We start from the raw sequence: 14639 nt of genomic DNA on the forward strand, positions 1-14639 counted from the left end.
GGCGGGTGCACCTTGCAGGAATGGCGGACTGGGGAGCCTGGGGCCTAGGACCCTTCTGGGACTCTGACACGACTCTCTGTGGGGCCTGTGGTCATCTTCTCTCAGCCTCAATTTCCCCTGAACAATGAGGCAGGTTGCCCTTCATGATCTCCAGAGGCACGTCCAGAGCTGGGGTCTCCCAGCAGATGCAGGTAGGGTAGTGGTAAAGATGGCATTCCCCCAGCTCCCGCCTGCTCTGCCATTATCCAGTCTGCTGGCCTGTGGACAGTCACCCTGAGCCCTGAGTCTGGGTGACCGTCTCCAGAGATGTCTTGAGGACTAACAGAGCTGAGCGTTCCGCGTTGGGACGGCCCTCAGAGTGTGCTGCCCTCATCATCTTCCCACAAGGTAGCCCTGCTCAGGCAATACTATGATTCACCCACTAGACTGGGAGCTTCGAGTGGGCAGGGACTTCTGAATTCCCACAGCACAGTGGCACCCAGGATGCATTGAATGACCTCACAGTTGGAGAGGTGAATGCCCACCAGTGTGGGTCACTCTGTGCAATGGTGGATGGGGACAGGCCACCGCATTTGGCATTTCCAGTACTTGGAAAAAGGCTCAGAGCCTTTCTTGGGAGGTGGGAGCAAGCTTCTCCTGGGAGATCCCCACTGGGTGTCTGGGCTCCACTGTCCAACAGGAACGTCCCCACCCCAAGCCTCTGGGGAAGTGAGGAAGTTGTCCTCCTGCAGAAAGCTGTGTGCAGGCACACAGTGCCTGGCCAGGATGCCCATCACGAGGTCCAGAGACTGGCGCTGCAGACCTGGGGCCTCCGGCATGAGGCTGCCAAGCACACACAGCTTCATGTAGCATCTGTCCTCCTGGCACGTTTGAAGCCAGCGGCCCCACCTGATACCAGAAACAGCCCCTAGTGTTGGGGGCATCGCACTTGAGGATGCATTTTCCCCAGAGCACAAGAACCTGGGCCCTGTAGACAAGCAGCCCCAGCCAAGCTCAGGCCCAAGAAAGAGGGACAAGATGAGGTGGTGAAATGGGCATCAGAGGAGGGAAGCCAGCCTCAGACAGACCCTCAGACAGCAGAAAATCTAGCCTGGGGGTTCGAAGCCTTTCCCCAGCCCTCTCCCATTTCCCTCCAAACCTTAAATATGAAGTAGACGTAATTACACGTACCTCGCTGCTCTAAGAATCACTCAGGGCCAGATGCAGTAGATCATGCCCGTAATCCCAGCACTTTGGGAGACTACGATGGGCGGATCACTTGAGCTCAGGACTTCCAGACCAGCCTGGGCAACATTAGTGTGATACCTTGTCTCCACAAAATAATAATAATAACAATAATAATAATAATAATAAGGCCAGGTGCAGTGACTCACGCCTGTAATCCCAGAACTTTGGGAGGCCAAGGCAGGCAGATCACTTGAGGTCAGGATTTTGAGACCAGCCTGGCCAACATGGTGAAACCCCATCTCTACTAAAAACACAAAATTAGCCTGGCATGGTGGCGCATGCCTATAGTCCCAGCTACTGAAGAGGCTGAGGAGGGAGGATTACTTGGGCCCAAGAGGTCAAGGCTGCCATGAGCCATGATCACACCACTGCAGTCAGCCTGAACAAGACCCTGTCTCAAAATAAAGAATCACTTAGAAGCCTGGATGTTACCCTCCCTAGCACTGTGTTGCTAGCATCAGTTTCATATGCATCCCTAACCCCGTCCCTGCTTAGCTGGCTGGATACCACCCCCAGCTGTTTTCCAGCCACCCCAGCTTTGTCCTACACATGGTACTCTCCTGCCCACGGAATGCCCTCTCAGCCTGCTGCTTGCCAATGAGCTCATCCTGCAAGGCTTCGTTCGGATACCACCTCCTCCAGGAAGCTGCCCCTGATCCCTTCCTCCTCCCTTTTCCCACCTGCCTAGGTTTTTGATGCCATGATAAGGAATTTGGCTGCAGATCCTAGGGCAGTAGGGAGCCACTGCAGGCTCTAAACAGGGAGCAGTGACCCAGAGACTCTCTGTGGTGGCCTCTGCAGGTAGCATGCAGACAGGGGTTCTCAGACATCTGGAATTCACAGGCTGGTCAAATTTCAAAGGAGTATTGCAGACCTACGGAAGATTGCCAACTTTCTATTTTTCCTATGTTGGGGCCTTTAGAAAAATAATTACAATTTCCCTTTTTGAGAGAATATCTTTAAACGAAAAAAAAAAAAAAAAGTAAGAAGACAATCTCAGGACAAAGGCCCTTCCTTTGTGCTGGATAAACAGAGCCTTATGGAAAACTTGACACATGGTCCTCACATTTGATGGTTGGAAAACAGCTAGCAGTGGTATCCGGCCTAGCAGTTGGAACCGTGATCAGGGCTGGGCCTCCATGTGGGTGGGGCCTCCTCTCGGCATCCCTTCCTGCCCCAGACCACAGGTTTCCTGAACCCCCCTAGACCAGGTGGGTTTCCTGGCTGGTCCCCTGGCTGCGCTCGGGCCCTCTAACCTGGCGGTTCTCAGAGGTCAACTCAGATGAATATCGGGCTGGCCAATGTGACGCGCGCCCACCATGGGGAGGCCCCTGGGGCAGTCTGCAGCTCCAGCCCTCATGGGTCACTGAAGCCTCAACCTCCTGGGCCCAAGCAACCCTGACTCCAAGACACGAGGACGCTTATGAGAATAGAGAAGAGGGGACAAGGCGCAGATGCCCTCTGTCCCCACAGTGTGAGGCAAGGAGCAAACGTGTGTGTGCGCACGAGCCTGGGGCCACCCGTGGTGGAGGGAATGCCTGATGCATGACCAGCCTGAGTGGAGAGTCCACACTGAGCCTTGTGGATTGTTCTAGAAGGAGATTCATCCTCCCTTCCAAGGGCAGGCTGTACTGTGGATGTTCTGCTGATCAGACAGTGGGTACCATCAGTAATTAGCATTGAAATCCTGTGCTCAGCCTCAGAGCTGGGAGGCCCAGGGTGACCACTGAGGACAGCTCAGCATTGAAGACAGGCCTGAAGATGATTAGGGGCAGGGTTACACTGCTAACACCTGCTCTATTAGGTGACGTTAATTTGTAATCTTGTTTCCAGCTTTCCTTTGCCTTTTAATCCTTCTTTGTCAAGAACAAATTTCAAGCTATCCTGTTTCCAAATGATCACGTTCGAAACGGGAGGTCTGGATTAATCTCCGACCAGCATTGGCCCATGTATCAGTGCTCAGCCACTCGCTTTAACCAGGCTGTGTTGTCCTAGACTTGCTCCTACAAATATGATGTGACTCAACACTCATGTCAGGCCCTGGGCTAGGCACCGAGGACGCTCAAGACACAGTCCTTAGCCGGGCACAGTGGCTCATGCCTGTAATCCAGCACTTTGGGAGGCCAAGGGGGACGGATCACCTGAGGTCAGGAATTCGAGACCAGCCTGACCAACATGGAGAAACCCCATCTCCACTAAAAATACAAAATTAGCCTGGTGTGGTGGCGCATGCCTGTAATCCCAGCTTCTCCGGGAGGCTGAGGCAGAGAATTGCTTGAACCCAGGAGGTGGAGATTGCAGTGAGCCAAGATTGCTTCGTTGCAATCCAGCTTGGGCAACAAGAACGAAACTCTGTCTCAAACAAACAAACAAACAAAAAACAGTTCTTGCTGTCTTGTAACCAGAGGCAGGAAGAGCCTATTTCTCAGGAGTGGCTTGTCATGGCCAAGGGATCCATCCTGGAAAGCTTCCTGGAGGAGGCGGTAGCTGAGTGGAGTCTTGCACATGGTAAGTGCTCACTAGTGCCAGCTGCTGTTGTTATTCCCAGTGGGAATAAGAGGGGAGAAGCTCTGATCACCATGCAAGTGGGAAGAGCATCTCCTTCAGAGGGAACAGCATTCGAGAAAAGGCAAGGAGTTCTCGCCCAGCCAAGTGCGGGTGGGGCAGGGAGTTGGTGGTCAGTGATGGGGAAGTTGGGGGAGGTGAGAGGCTGGAAAGAGAAGCAGGGGGCCAACCTGCTTTGGTTCTTAAAACAAAAGGGTTTTTTTTTTTTTTTCTTTTTTTTTTAGGTGGGGACAGGAGTTGTGTGCATTTGGGAAACCGCTCTGGCAGTGGCCCAGCCCTGGGGGAGGAGGCTGCAGTTAGGGAGGCCACTATCTGGGCAAGGGGAAGTGTGGCCATGGGGAGGGGAGGAACCCAGGCTGAATTACAGGGGAGGTTTTAGGAAGGACAGCCAGGACTTGTACATCTGCTGGCCCCAGGGCCCTGGCTCATGCTCAGGATGGACAGATGCGGAAGGGGTGCCCCAGGTCAGCCTTGGTTTGGGGCTGAAGCCCTGTGCAACTGGGCTTAGTGGGGTGGCCACTGGAATATCCTGCAAGACACCCCTATGCTGCTGTGATGGAGGGACCTGATGGTGGGAGGCTGCAGGGGGATCCTGGTAGTGGCTGCTTCATACGGGCATCCTGTTTCCCAGCAAAGATAGATCAAGGACTATGGAGCCCGCAATTGTGGGGCTGCTCTCCACACCAGAGTGAAGAGCCAGAGGGGCCAGGTGAAAATGTGCAGGGCATGTCACACCCACACCTAAGGAAAGGGCCCAGTCCTACAGCACCAGCAACCGAGCAGTTAAAAGTATTCTGTGGCTGCCAGGGTCACAGAGTGGAGCCTTCCCCAGAGTCAGGAGCCTGGATTCAGGGTCATTGTCCCTGCAGAGCTCAGAGCCCAGATTCTCCCTGCCCCACCTCACTCTCTTTGGGATTGATTGCTCAGCAAAGACAAAAAGGCAGCGGTCCTCCATGGACCAAAGCCCCTGAGCCAGGGCCCATCCCCCAACAGTGGTGTTCCTGCTATAACAGGTCCCTGCCGGGAAGGATAAGACACCTCTGTGTAAAAAACACATCCACACACACTTCCGCGATACTGATGCAAAAACAATCTGTTCGCTCTTCCTAGAGTACTGACCGGTAATACCATATTCAAAAGCCTTTAAAAAAGCAAATCCTCAGTGAAGTTACAATTATTCTCCTGGGAGTACACCAAGGGAATTATTAGAGATGTATGACAAAGATGTTCATAGCAGCAGATTTGTAAATCACCTAGACAGCCAACCATCAAGAGTGAGGTAAAGAAGTTACATATGGGACATCTGAACAACGGATTCTTCTGCAGTCATTTAAGTGTGATCTAGAAATATTTAAAGAAGAGGTGAGTGGTTTGCTGCATATTAGTGAAAGTGCAGAGAGTAAAATGTGACATATGACCATGGTGATTTCAAATATACAGTACATTGGGAGGCCGAGACGGCCGGATCACGAGGTCAGGAGATCGAGACCATCCTGGCGAACATGGCGAAACCCCGTCTCTACTAAAAAAAATACAAAAAAAAACTAGCCAGGCGAGGTGGCGGCCGCCTGTAGTCCCAGCTACTCGGGAGGCTGAGGCAGGAGAATGGTGTAAACCCGGGAGGCGGAGCTTGCAGTGAGCTGAGATCTGGCCACTGCACTCCAGCCTGGGCGACAGAGCGAGACTCTGTCTCAAAAAAAAAAAAAAACAAAAACAAATATATATTACAAAAAGACAAGAAAGGCTGGACAAATATCCAACTGAATGTCAGCTGTGTTTCTCCAAGCTGGGATTCTATCTATTTGTTATGGTCTCAGAGATGCTTTCCCATGTTTGCAAATTTGCAGATGATGAACATATATCATCCATGTTTGCAAAAGGAATCAGTCGTGTGTGTGTGTATGTATGTGTGTGTGTATCTCAATGGCACAGAAATAAAAGGCCAAGTTAAAGATGCATAATGACTCACTGCTTCCCCAAAGCAAGTTTTCTCTCTCCCAGCTTGGAAATTATTACGGAAAATGCCAGATGTGTGAGGCCTGGCTTGGACCCTGTTTGTCCAGAGCTGTGCTCCCTAGAAGGGCCATCCCCAACCACCTAGGCAGGGTCACCCAGGAGGAGCTGGTTACGTGTGCAGGCCTTGTTCCATGCAAGCATTCTTGGGACCAGAATCTAAGAAATATCTTGTTTGTTTCCCTCCAGAAATGTCTTTGTGTGTATGTAGCAAAACATACATAACAAAATTTACCATTTACCATTTCAGTAGCATTCGGTACATCCACATTGCTGGGCGACCATCACCATGATCTGTCTCCACAACTTTGTCATCATCCCAGCCTGAAACTCCATACCTAGTAAATAATAACCCCTCAGTCTTGGCTCTCCCCAGTGCCCAATAAGCACTGCTTGACTTCTGACTCTATGAATTTGACTACTCTCGGGACGTTGTACAGGTGGAATCGTACACTATGTGCCCTCTTGTGTCTGGCTTACTTCACTGAGCGTCATGTTTTCAAGGTTTATCCACATCATATCATGTGTCACAACTTCATTCCTTTTGAAAGCTGAGTAATATCCCATTATATATATATATCACCTTTTCTTTCTCCATTCATCTACCTGTGGACACTGGGGCTGTTTCCACCTTCTGTCCATTATGCATAATGCTGCTTCTTTTTTGTACCAAAAGTGTACAAATAAGCGTTAGTGCTCCTGTCTTCAATTATGGGGGGTATATACTTAGGAGTGGAATTGCTGGGTCCTGTAATAGTTCTGTGTTTACATTTTTGAGGAACTCTCATACTGTTTTCCATAGTAGGTGCACAATTTTACATTCACATTCCCACTAACAAAGCTAACATTTCCACCAACAGGGCTAATGTTTACATCTTTTGTAAAGACGAGTTCTCACTAAGTTGTCCAGGCTGGTCTCCAGCTTGTTTTTTTTTTTTTTTTTTTTTTTTTTAGATAGAGTTTCACTCTTATTGCCCAGGCTGGAGTGTAATGGCACGATCTCAGCTCACTGCAACCTCTACCTCCCGAGTTTAAGCAATTCTTCTGCCTCAGCCTTCCGAGTAGCTGGGATTACAGGCGCCCACCACCACGCCTGGCTAATTTTTGTATTTTTAGTAGAGACAGGGTTTCTCCGTGTTGGCCAGGCTAGTCTCAAACTCCCGACCTCAGGTAGTCCGCCCGCCTCAGCCTTGGTCTTGAGCTCTTGAGCTCAAGCAATCCTCCTGCCTTGGCTTCTTAAAGTGTTGGAATTACAGGAGTGAACCACCACGCCCACCAGGAGTTCTTTATATATTCTGAAAATGAGAGATATTTTTTGTATATACAGTACTGGCGTTTAAACCAATTGTTAAAATACTAATTCATTACTTTTTAAATTTGGAAAACATAAAAAGGGAGGCACAAGAAGCATTCGTGTTTATATGCTTTGACTCAGCAGTTCCACATCTAGGGATTGGATATGCACAGATTTAGCTGCAGGAATGTTCATCGTAAAAGAAAGAAGTAAAGAAGAGATGAAACGGGAAACAACATCAATGTCCAATAATCTCACATGGGTTAAATAAAATACAGCCCTGCTGTGTATGATCACAAACAATGCTGTGAATGAACACTAAATGATGTGTGAAATTTAGAATATAGCCACGGTTACAAAGTTGCAAAGCAATATTTAGAGCATGATCCATTTTTTGTTTCAACAAATGCATAATTGCGTAAAAAGAAAGAATGTCAAATGTTAACAATGGTGATCTCGTGTGAGGGAATCTCAGGCTGCTTTTTTTCTTTGTATTTTTTTCCAATTTTCCAAATTTCATGCAATAAGCCACAAGCGTATATACAATGTTACCCCGATTATGTAAATATCTACATATTTAGATAAAAAGATGCTCCAGGCCAATATTTAGCTTGGTGACTAGGAAAGGTTTCTCCTTTTCTTTCTTTGTACTCGCCTAGGTTTTACAAATTCTCCACCGTCTGGTGGTTTTACCTCGTTTAGGGAGGGGGAAAATATAGGCAAAGTTGCTAAACTTTAAAGTGGAGATCCAATTTGCGCGAAAGCTCGCAATCAGCCTCACGGCCAGCAGCCGCACGGAGGAACCGCCCAGGCCCCGCCCCAGTCCAGCTAGGCCCCGCCCCACAGCCGCCACCAGCCGAGCCTTACCCTGAGCTTTCTGAGCGGGCCGCGCAGAGGCCCCGCCCAGGCCCCGCCCGCTCGACAGTGACGCAACATCCGCACAGCCCGCGGCCTGGGATCTAAGAGACGGCCATCCAGAGGCCCCGCCCCTGGCGCGTAGAGGCCCGGCCCCAGGCTTGGCCCCGCCCCCTCAGCTGCGGCGCTACGTCAGCACGGCCCGCCGCACCCTCGCTTGGGCTTCCGGAACAGGCCGCGCCAAGGCCCCGCCCCGCGGCCGCACCAGGCCTCGCCCCTTTGGCTACGGCACTGCGTCCGCGCCGCACGTCGCGCCCTCGTCCTGGCTTCCGGGGCGGGACGGAAGAGCGGGCGGGACCTTCCAGTCCAAGGCGCCGCGGCTTCCGCCCGGGAGGGGCGCTGATCCCAAACGAGGTTGTGCGCGCTTCCTGCGATGGATTTTTGCTGTCCCCGTTCAGCCCCAGGTGCGCAGGACGTAGAAGCCAGACAGCCGGGAGGCGGAGATGAAAGGGGCAGGCGGCCCCGCCCTGCTGCAGCCCCCGAGAGGTCGGAGGCGCGGAGCCAGGGCTGACCCTGTGTCGGGGGCCAGGCCGCGTCTCAGCCTGCGCTGGACGCACCGCCCGGGCAGAAAAGTGACATCAGAACCTTAGGCTCCGTTGTCAACCACGGTCACTGATGTCACCCCGTTTGCACAGGGAGGAAGGTGTGGCCCGGCGAGGCGTCCTCCCGTCCTAGTCAGGGTCTGCTCTGGGTGGGAGGGATTGTGGGACCCCCTCTCCAGTGGCTGTCACAGCCTAAGCTGGTGAGCTGTTTCTAGCCAGAGTGCCCATTCGGTGAAGTCTAAAGCCACGAGATGACAACGGCAGCTGCCGTGTATTGAAAAGCACGTGCCAGGCCATCCTGGACTTACCCGTAAATGTGTTATCTCAGTAATCCTGGCAGCTGTATTAACGTGCATGCCAGCCCCTTTCACAGATGAGGGGCCGAGGTCAGAGAAGCAGCTTGCCAGAGGCCCTGAAGGGCAAAAGGGCACAGCCTAGATTTGTACCCAGATCCCTGATTCTGAATCTCAGCGGTTAGCCTGTGCGCGGACCCGGCATCCTGTGGTAATAGTTACCCTTCAATAGGTGTAGCTGCCTGTCAGCTCCGTTGATTACCTTAGCTCACTGCTGCCTCCTCGAGTTGGAAGACCTGCTTACCCAGAGCTAAGCCCCTCTCCCAGCATCCCTGAGCTTGACCCAAGTTCCCTGGAGATTCCCACCCACCTGTTACCCCAGATCTCCCAATACTGTGCCTCCCTTTGCTTGAGGTGGGAAAGGATGCCCTCTGCCCAGGATCTGAATGGCCGGTGTGCAGCGCCAAGCCTGCTGGGCCTGTGGTGGCAGAGCTGCAAGTGCACGACAGAACACACCCAGGGTGCTCACAGTGCCAAGCCAGCCCCCAGGGTGCTCACACACAGTGCCAAGCCCGCCCCCAGGGTGCCGAGGCTGCCTCTCCGCTCTGTACCCCGCCCTCCCTTGTAATGCAGAGGGGGCAGTCTGGCGTTTTCTGGCAGAGGGGGAAAGTCTTGGCTTTCCAGGTAGGTGTATGCTGGACGTCAGCAGCAGACAGGGCACCCCAGCACAATGAGCCCGCAGCAGTCCAGACTTTTTAGCCTCCAAGTGTTCCTCAGAGCGGAAGCTGCGCATTTGATTTGCTTTTGGCTCCATATTAAAGAACAAAGCATGGGAACTGGACAGGCCCCTCTGTAAACAGAAAACACATGTTTTCTGAGAGAATGGGCACTTCCTCTCCTGATTTCATCTCCCATGGACAGAGGTCTCCTTAGGCCCGCTGACTTCAAGACCAGGGAGGCTGCGGACAGAGGGCTGAGAGGAGGTGATTCTTCTTTGCTCAACTCAGGGAGCAGACACTCGCCTTCTTGAATGGGGGCAAAGACAAGTGCTAGAGGTCTGCTTGGCAGTGGGGTGTGGTCTGAGGAGGGAGGCCCCTCAGAGACCTGAACAGGAAGTGGGGGTCTGGACCATTTGTGTCCTCCAAGCACACTAGGATCGTTTAGGGTTCTACCCGAACTAGCTCCAGGTGAACGTGTGTTCTTTGGAGCCTGCTAGCCACAAGTGGGCAGAGACCTCTAACTCAGATGAGAAGTCTGTGTCTGCAAAGAATGGGCATTCTGGGACTGAGTACCCACTGCTGTGTGGCCTTGGGCAAGTTTCTTAACCTCTCTGGGCCTCACGTTTCTCATCTGTAAAAGCAGGATAACAGTAGTTATTTAGGATTACGTAAGATCATGGAAATAGCCCCATTGGACACATAAGTAGGAGCTAATTAATAAGTGAGCAAAATCAAATATTGTCTCTGTTTCAATGCTGAGCTATTGTAGAGTGGCCCAGGAATCCTCTACAGACTCCCAGGGTGCCTGTACTCCAAAGAGCACCTCCTCTTCCCCTGCCTTCTGTTGAGCACAGCCACTCCCAGGCAGCTGTGACACCTTTCTGGAAGCAGCCATTTTGCAGACAGATCATCCTTTGAATCTCCCCAGCAGCCTGAACTTTGTCCTTGAGGGGAGATTTGATTTGGGGAAATCATCAGACATCCTTTAGGATAAGTCTGCTGAATGGATGCTCAGAAGCCAAGCCAGGGCCTCCTGTCCGGGTCAGTCTGGCGTCATGCGCTGAAGGCAGTATAGAAAGGATCTGGACTGGATCATCGCCACTGGTGTTGGTGGGTGTGAGCAACGTGTCCGTGTGTGTGTGTGCGTGTGTGTGTATGAAAACAGAGATATTCACACACACTCCTGAGCTCAGTGGAAGAACCAAACCAAAGCCTGCCTGATGAACATGAGGCTGCCTTTCATCTCTCAGCCCACAACTTGATTTTCATGGAAATTTCTCTGTGGGAAAATTACAAGCATTTCTGAATACAGGCAAGTGTGTGAGAGTGCGGCAGCATGTTGTCCTGGAATACTGGGATTTAGAGGCTGGGTTCCCCCAGTCTGTTCCTAACCAGCTGTGTCGCCTCTGGCTCCTTTCTTCACCCCCTAGCCCTTGTTTTCCGCATCTTAAGTGCTCCAGGAAGGAAACACACAGGCTGTGCCCACATGCGTGGGCATTCACAGCACGTGCTGGTGACATTGCTCATTAAAACACTATAAACATTAATTGGCATTCACAAAGTTCTAGTCACAATAGCAAACATTTTTAAAAATCAGAAACAGGCCAGGCACAGTGGCTCACGCCTGTAATCTCAGCACTTTGGGAGGCCGAGGTGGATCACTTGAGCCTGGGAGGCGGAGGTTGCAGTGAGCCAACATTGCACCACTGCACTCCAGCCGGGGTGACAGTGAGACCCTGTCTGAAAAAACAAACAAACAAACAACAGAAACGATTCAGTTGTCCATCAGTAGATGAGTGGGTAAACAAATATCAATAGGCGTATGATAAAATATCACAAAGCAGTACAAAGGAATGAGCCACGGATAGACTCAACAACATAGATATCAGGATCCCGAGCAAGACTTCATACTCCATGAGTTTTAAATTTTTTTTTAATAAATTAAAACTGATCTACAGTGGTTGGATTCAGATTGCTGGCTGCCAGGGAGTCAGAGACTGCCTGCAAGGGGCTCTAGGGAATGTTATGTGGTGATAGATATTTCTTTCTTGATCTTGGTGATATGTAACACGGTTGCATACATTTGTCAAAACTCATCGAACAGAGGTGAAAGGGATTTTGCTGCATGGAACTTAGACTTCAATAAGGTTGATTTCAAAAATTAACTGGTATTTATATTTTATTTTTCAAATCTTGTAGAAAATAATAGACATAAAATGCTTACAACGTATTCAACAAAGACTGTAAAATAACCTATAGTATGATCTAATGATTATATATACATGAATATATGTATTTATAACTTACAGTCCATTCATATAGATACGTGTACACACACACACACATGCATGTGCACATATGCACACATGCAGTTTGGAAAATATAGCAGAAGGACTTTCAAGCAAATGCACTCAGTAATTACCTCATGGGTAATTGTTTTCTTTTTAGTTTTCAATTCTAAATATTCTCTTAGTTTTTTCTTAATTCTAAATATCCTCTTGTTTTTTTTTTTTTGTACTTTTCTGTAATGAACACTTTTTTTGTGGAAGAGGAGTCCTTTTTGCTTGCTATATTTTTCTTTATTGTTAATTGACAAATAATTGTATATATTCATGGGGTATAATATGTTATATATGTGATAACACTTTTTATAAACAAATAAGAACAAACATATCTCTTTTTTTTTTTTTTTTTTTTCAGCTGCAGCAGGCCAGAGACATGGGGCTGGGCCGCGGGACAGGGTGGTGAGGACATCCCGGTTCCCACGAAAAGCAACCGCCTGGCAAGGCTGGAGCAGACAAAGAGGGAGTGAAGGGGTGTGGCTCGCTCCCCAAGTTTTTTGGCTCAGCTTCAGTGTTGGGTCATTCTTGGGGACTGCTATACCCACTGGGCACTGCAGAACTTCTGGTGCTCGTGGCAAAGGGGAGTCGGGAGGAGCCCTGTCCCCGGATCAGACCTTCCTGTTTGGAGTACTGGGACCCAGTGGCCCTGTGCACCTTTCCTGAAGCTTCTGGGCCCCCAGTGGTCGAATGCAGAGTGGGCTGGGGAGTCACAGACTGTGCTTCCTGCCTTCATCCTCCGTTCCAGGTTCCTGTGCATTCGTGGGCCCATCCACCTGCCTGGGCTTGGCTAGGCTGTGACCTTCTCTGAGGACAGGGCTCTGCCTGCATTTGGAGCTGCTGGGACCTCAGTGTCACCCCCCACTCTCGCCAGCTGGCCTCACAAAGGTGCCCAGGAGGAGACCTGATTGCCGGCTCCTTTCCCCTCCCTGGCTGAGCAGATTCTACAACAGCCTGTGGAAATTAAAATAAGAGCCTGAAACTGTCAAAAAAAATTTTTTAACCAAGTCACAAATGGGAAAGCTGAGGCGGCAGCAGGTTAAGGACACGTTGTGATGTAGCGTTCTCTCCCAGTGCTTTCGTACTATAAACATCACAGTCCACGGTCCCTGTGAACAGGCAGCCACAGAGACTGGGTTTAGAGTTGCCGGGGGAAGGCTGCATCCAAAGTGTGGCCAGCTCAGAACTCTTCCACCACATGGGGGGTCATTAGTTCTGCTCAGTTCTGTGGGGCCTCACTAGTGTTTCCATTTAAAAATAAGTCAAGGTAAAAGAAAAAGTTTTAAAATGTAACAGTCATGTCTCTATTTCTGTAATTGTAAAGAAATACACTGACGGCTGGAGGCTGTGCAGCAGAGCACCTAGGAGAGAATGTTTTCTTTTTCTTTCTTTTTTTTTTCCTGAATTCTCCAAACCATCTATAACAGTGTGTATTGCTTTTATAATGGGAAGAGATAAAATATACTTACATTAAAAATAATCAAAGTGCACCTGAGCCTACATGTCAAATGATAAACGTGATAATCAAAGGCACTTTCTATTTATCAAATACCTGGTTTATGCCGCATCTCCTGCTAGTCCCTCCCAGCATGCTGGCTCCTCAGAACACCCTGCAGGTGGGAGCTGGCAGCCGGGTCCCTGAGGCAGCACTCAGCACCCACGTGGCAGAGCCAAGGCTGGACAGGGATGACTCCAACTGCCAGGATTGTATTATGCTTATAACGACTTCCTGCCTATTTGTATTTAAGACAAGGTCTCTCACTGTAGCCTTGACCTCCCGGGCTTGAGCAGTCCTCCCACCTCAGCCTCCGGAGTAGCTGGGAGTTACAGGTGCATACCACCATGCTTGGCTAATTTTTGTACATTTTGCAGAGACAGGGTTTCACTGTGTTGCCCAGGCTGGTCTGGAATTCCTGGGCTCGTGCGATCCACCAGCCTCAGCCTCCCAAAGTGCCAGGATTACAGGCGTGAGCCACAACACCCAGCCCCTGCCTCTTAAAGGTGAACATTTTCCCTAAATACAATGATATTCAGTTCAAGTATTTGTATCTTACTTACATAGAATATGGAATTATTTCTGTAAACAGAATTTAGTAAACAATATAAAAATCAGCCAGGTGTGCTGGCTTACGCCTGTAATCCCAGCACTTTGGGAGGCCAAGGTAGGCAGATCACAAGGTCAGGAGATCGAGACCACCCTGGCCAACATGGTGAAACCCTGACTCTACTAAAAATACAAAAATTAACTGGGCATGGTGGTGTACACCTGTAGTCCCAGCTACTTGGGAGGCTGAGGCAGGAGAATTGCATGAACCCGGGAGGCGGAGGTTGCAGTGAACCAAGATCGCACCACTGCGTCACTGCACTCCATCTTGGTGACAGGGTGAGACTCTGTCTTAGAAAAAAAAAAAAAAAGGAAAAGAAATATAAAACTCATAGATTTTTACCTTATTTTACCTTATGACACTGTTGACCAACAGCCAAAGTCAGGATCAGTTATGTAACTCTCAGAGCCTAGAACAAAATGAAAATATGGGTTCCCTTGTTCAAGAATGACTGAGAATTTTAAGATCGGGGACAGCCAAACATTGAGTGTGGGGCCCTGCTGCACACGGACCCTCTACCACGGGGCAAGCCACAACACCCACAAAGTCAGCCCTGGACGAGTTATTGATGGTGTATGACAGAACTAAGGTGACAGTTCCCTTTGTGACACACTAATCATCAGTGGC

At 50.0% G+C, this 14639-nt stretch overlaps 1 long non-coding RNA gene across 1 annotated transcript; it reads left to right on the plus strand.

Annotated features, from left to right (window-relative positions):
- The first annotated feature begins 8323 nt into the window (after positions 1-8323).
- Positions 8324-14304, plus strand: LOC116418532. The gene is made up of 2 exons (XR_004228618.1): positions 8324-10678; positions 12269-14304. It is a non-coding gene; the product is annotated as an uncharacterized LOC116418532 (long non-coding RNA).
- The last annotated feature ends 335 nt before the right edge of the window (positions 14305-14639 follow it).

The sequence above is a fragment of the Piliocolobus tephrosceles genome, chromosome 19 (genome assembly GCF_002776525.5).
Source record: "Piliocolobus tephrosceles isolate RC106 chromosome 19, ASM277652v3, whole genome shotgun sequence".
Taxonomy (NCBI): Eukaryota; Metazoa; Chordata; class Mammalia; order Primates; family Cercopithecidae; genus Piliocolobus; species Piliocolobus tephrosceles.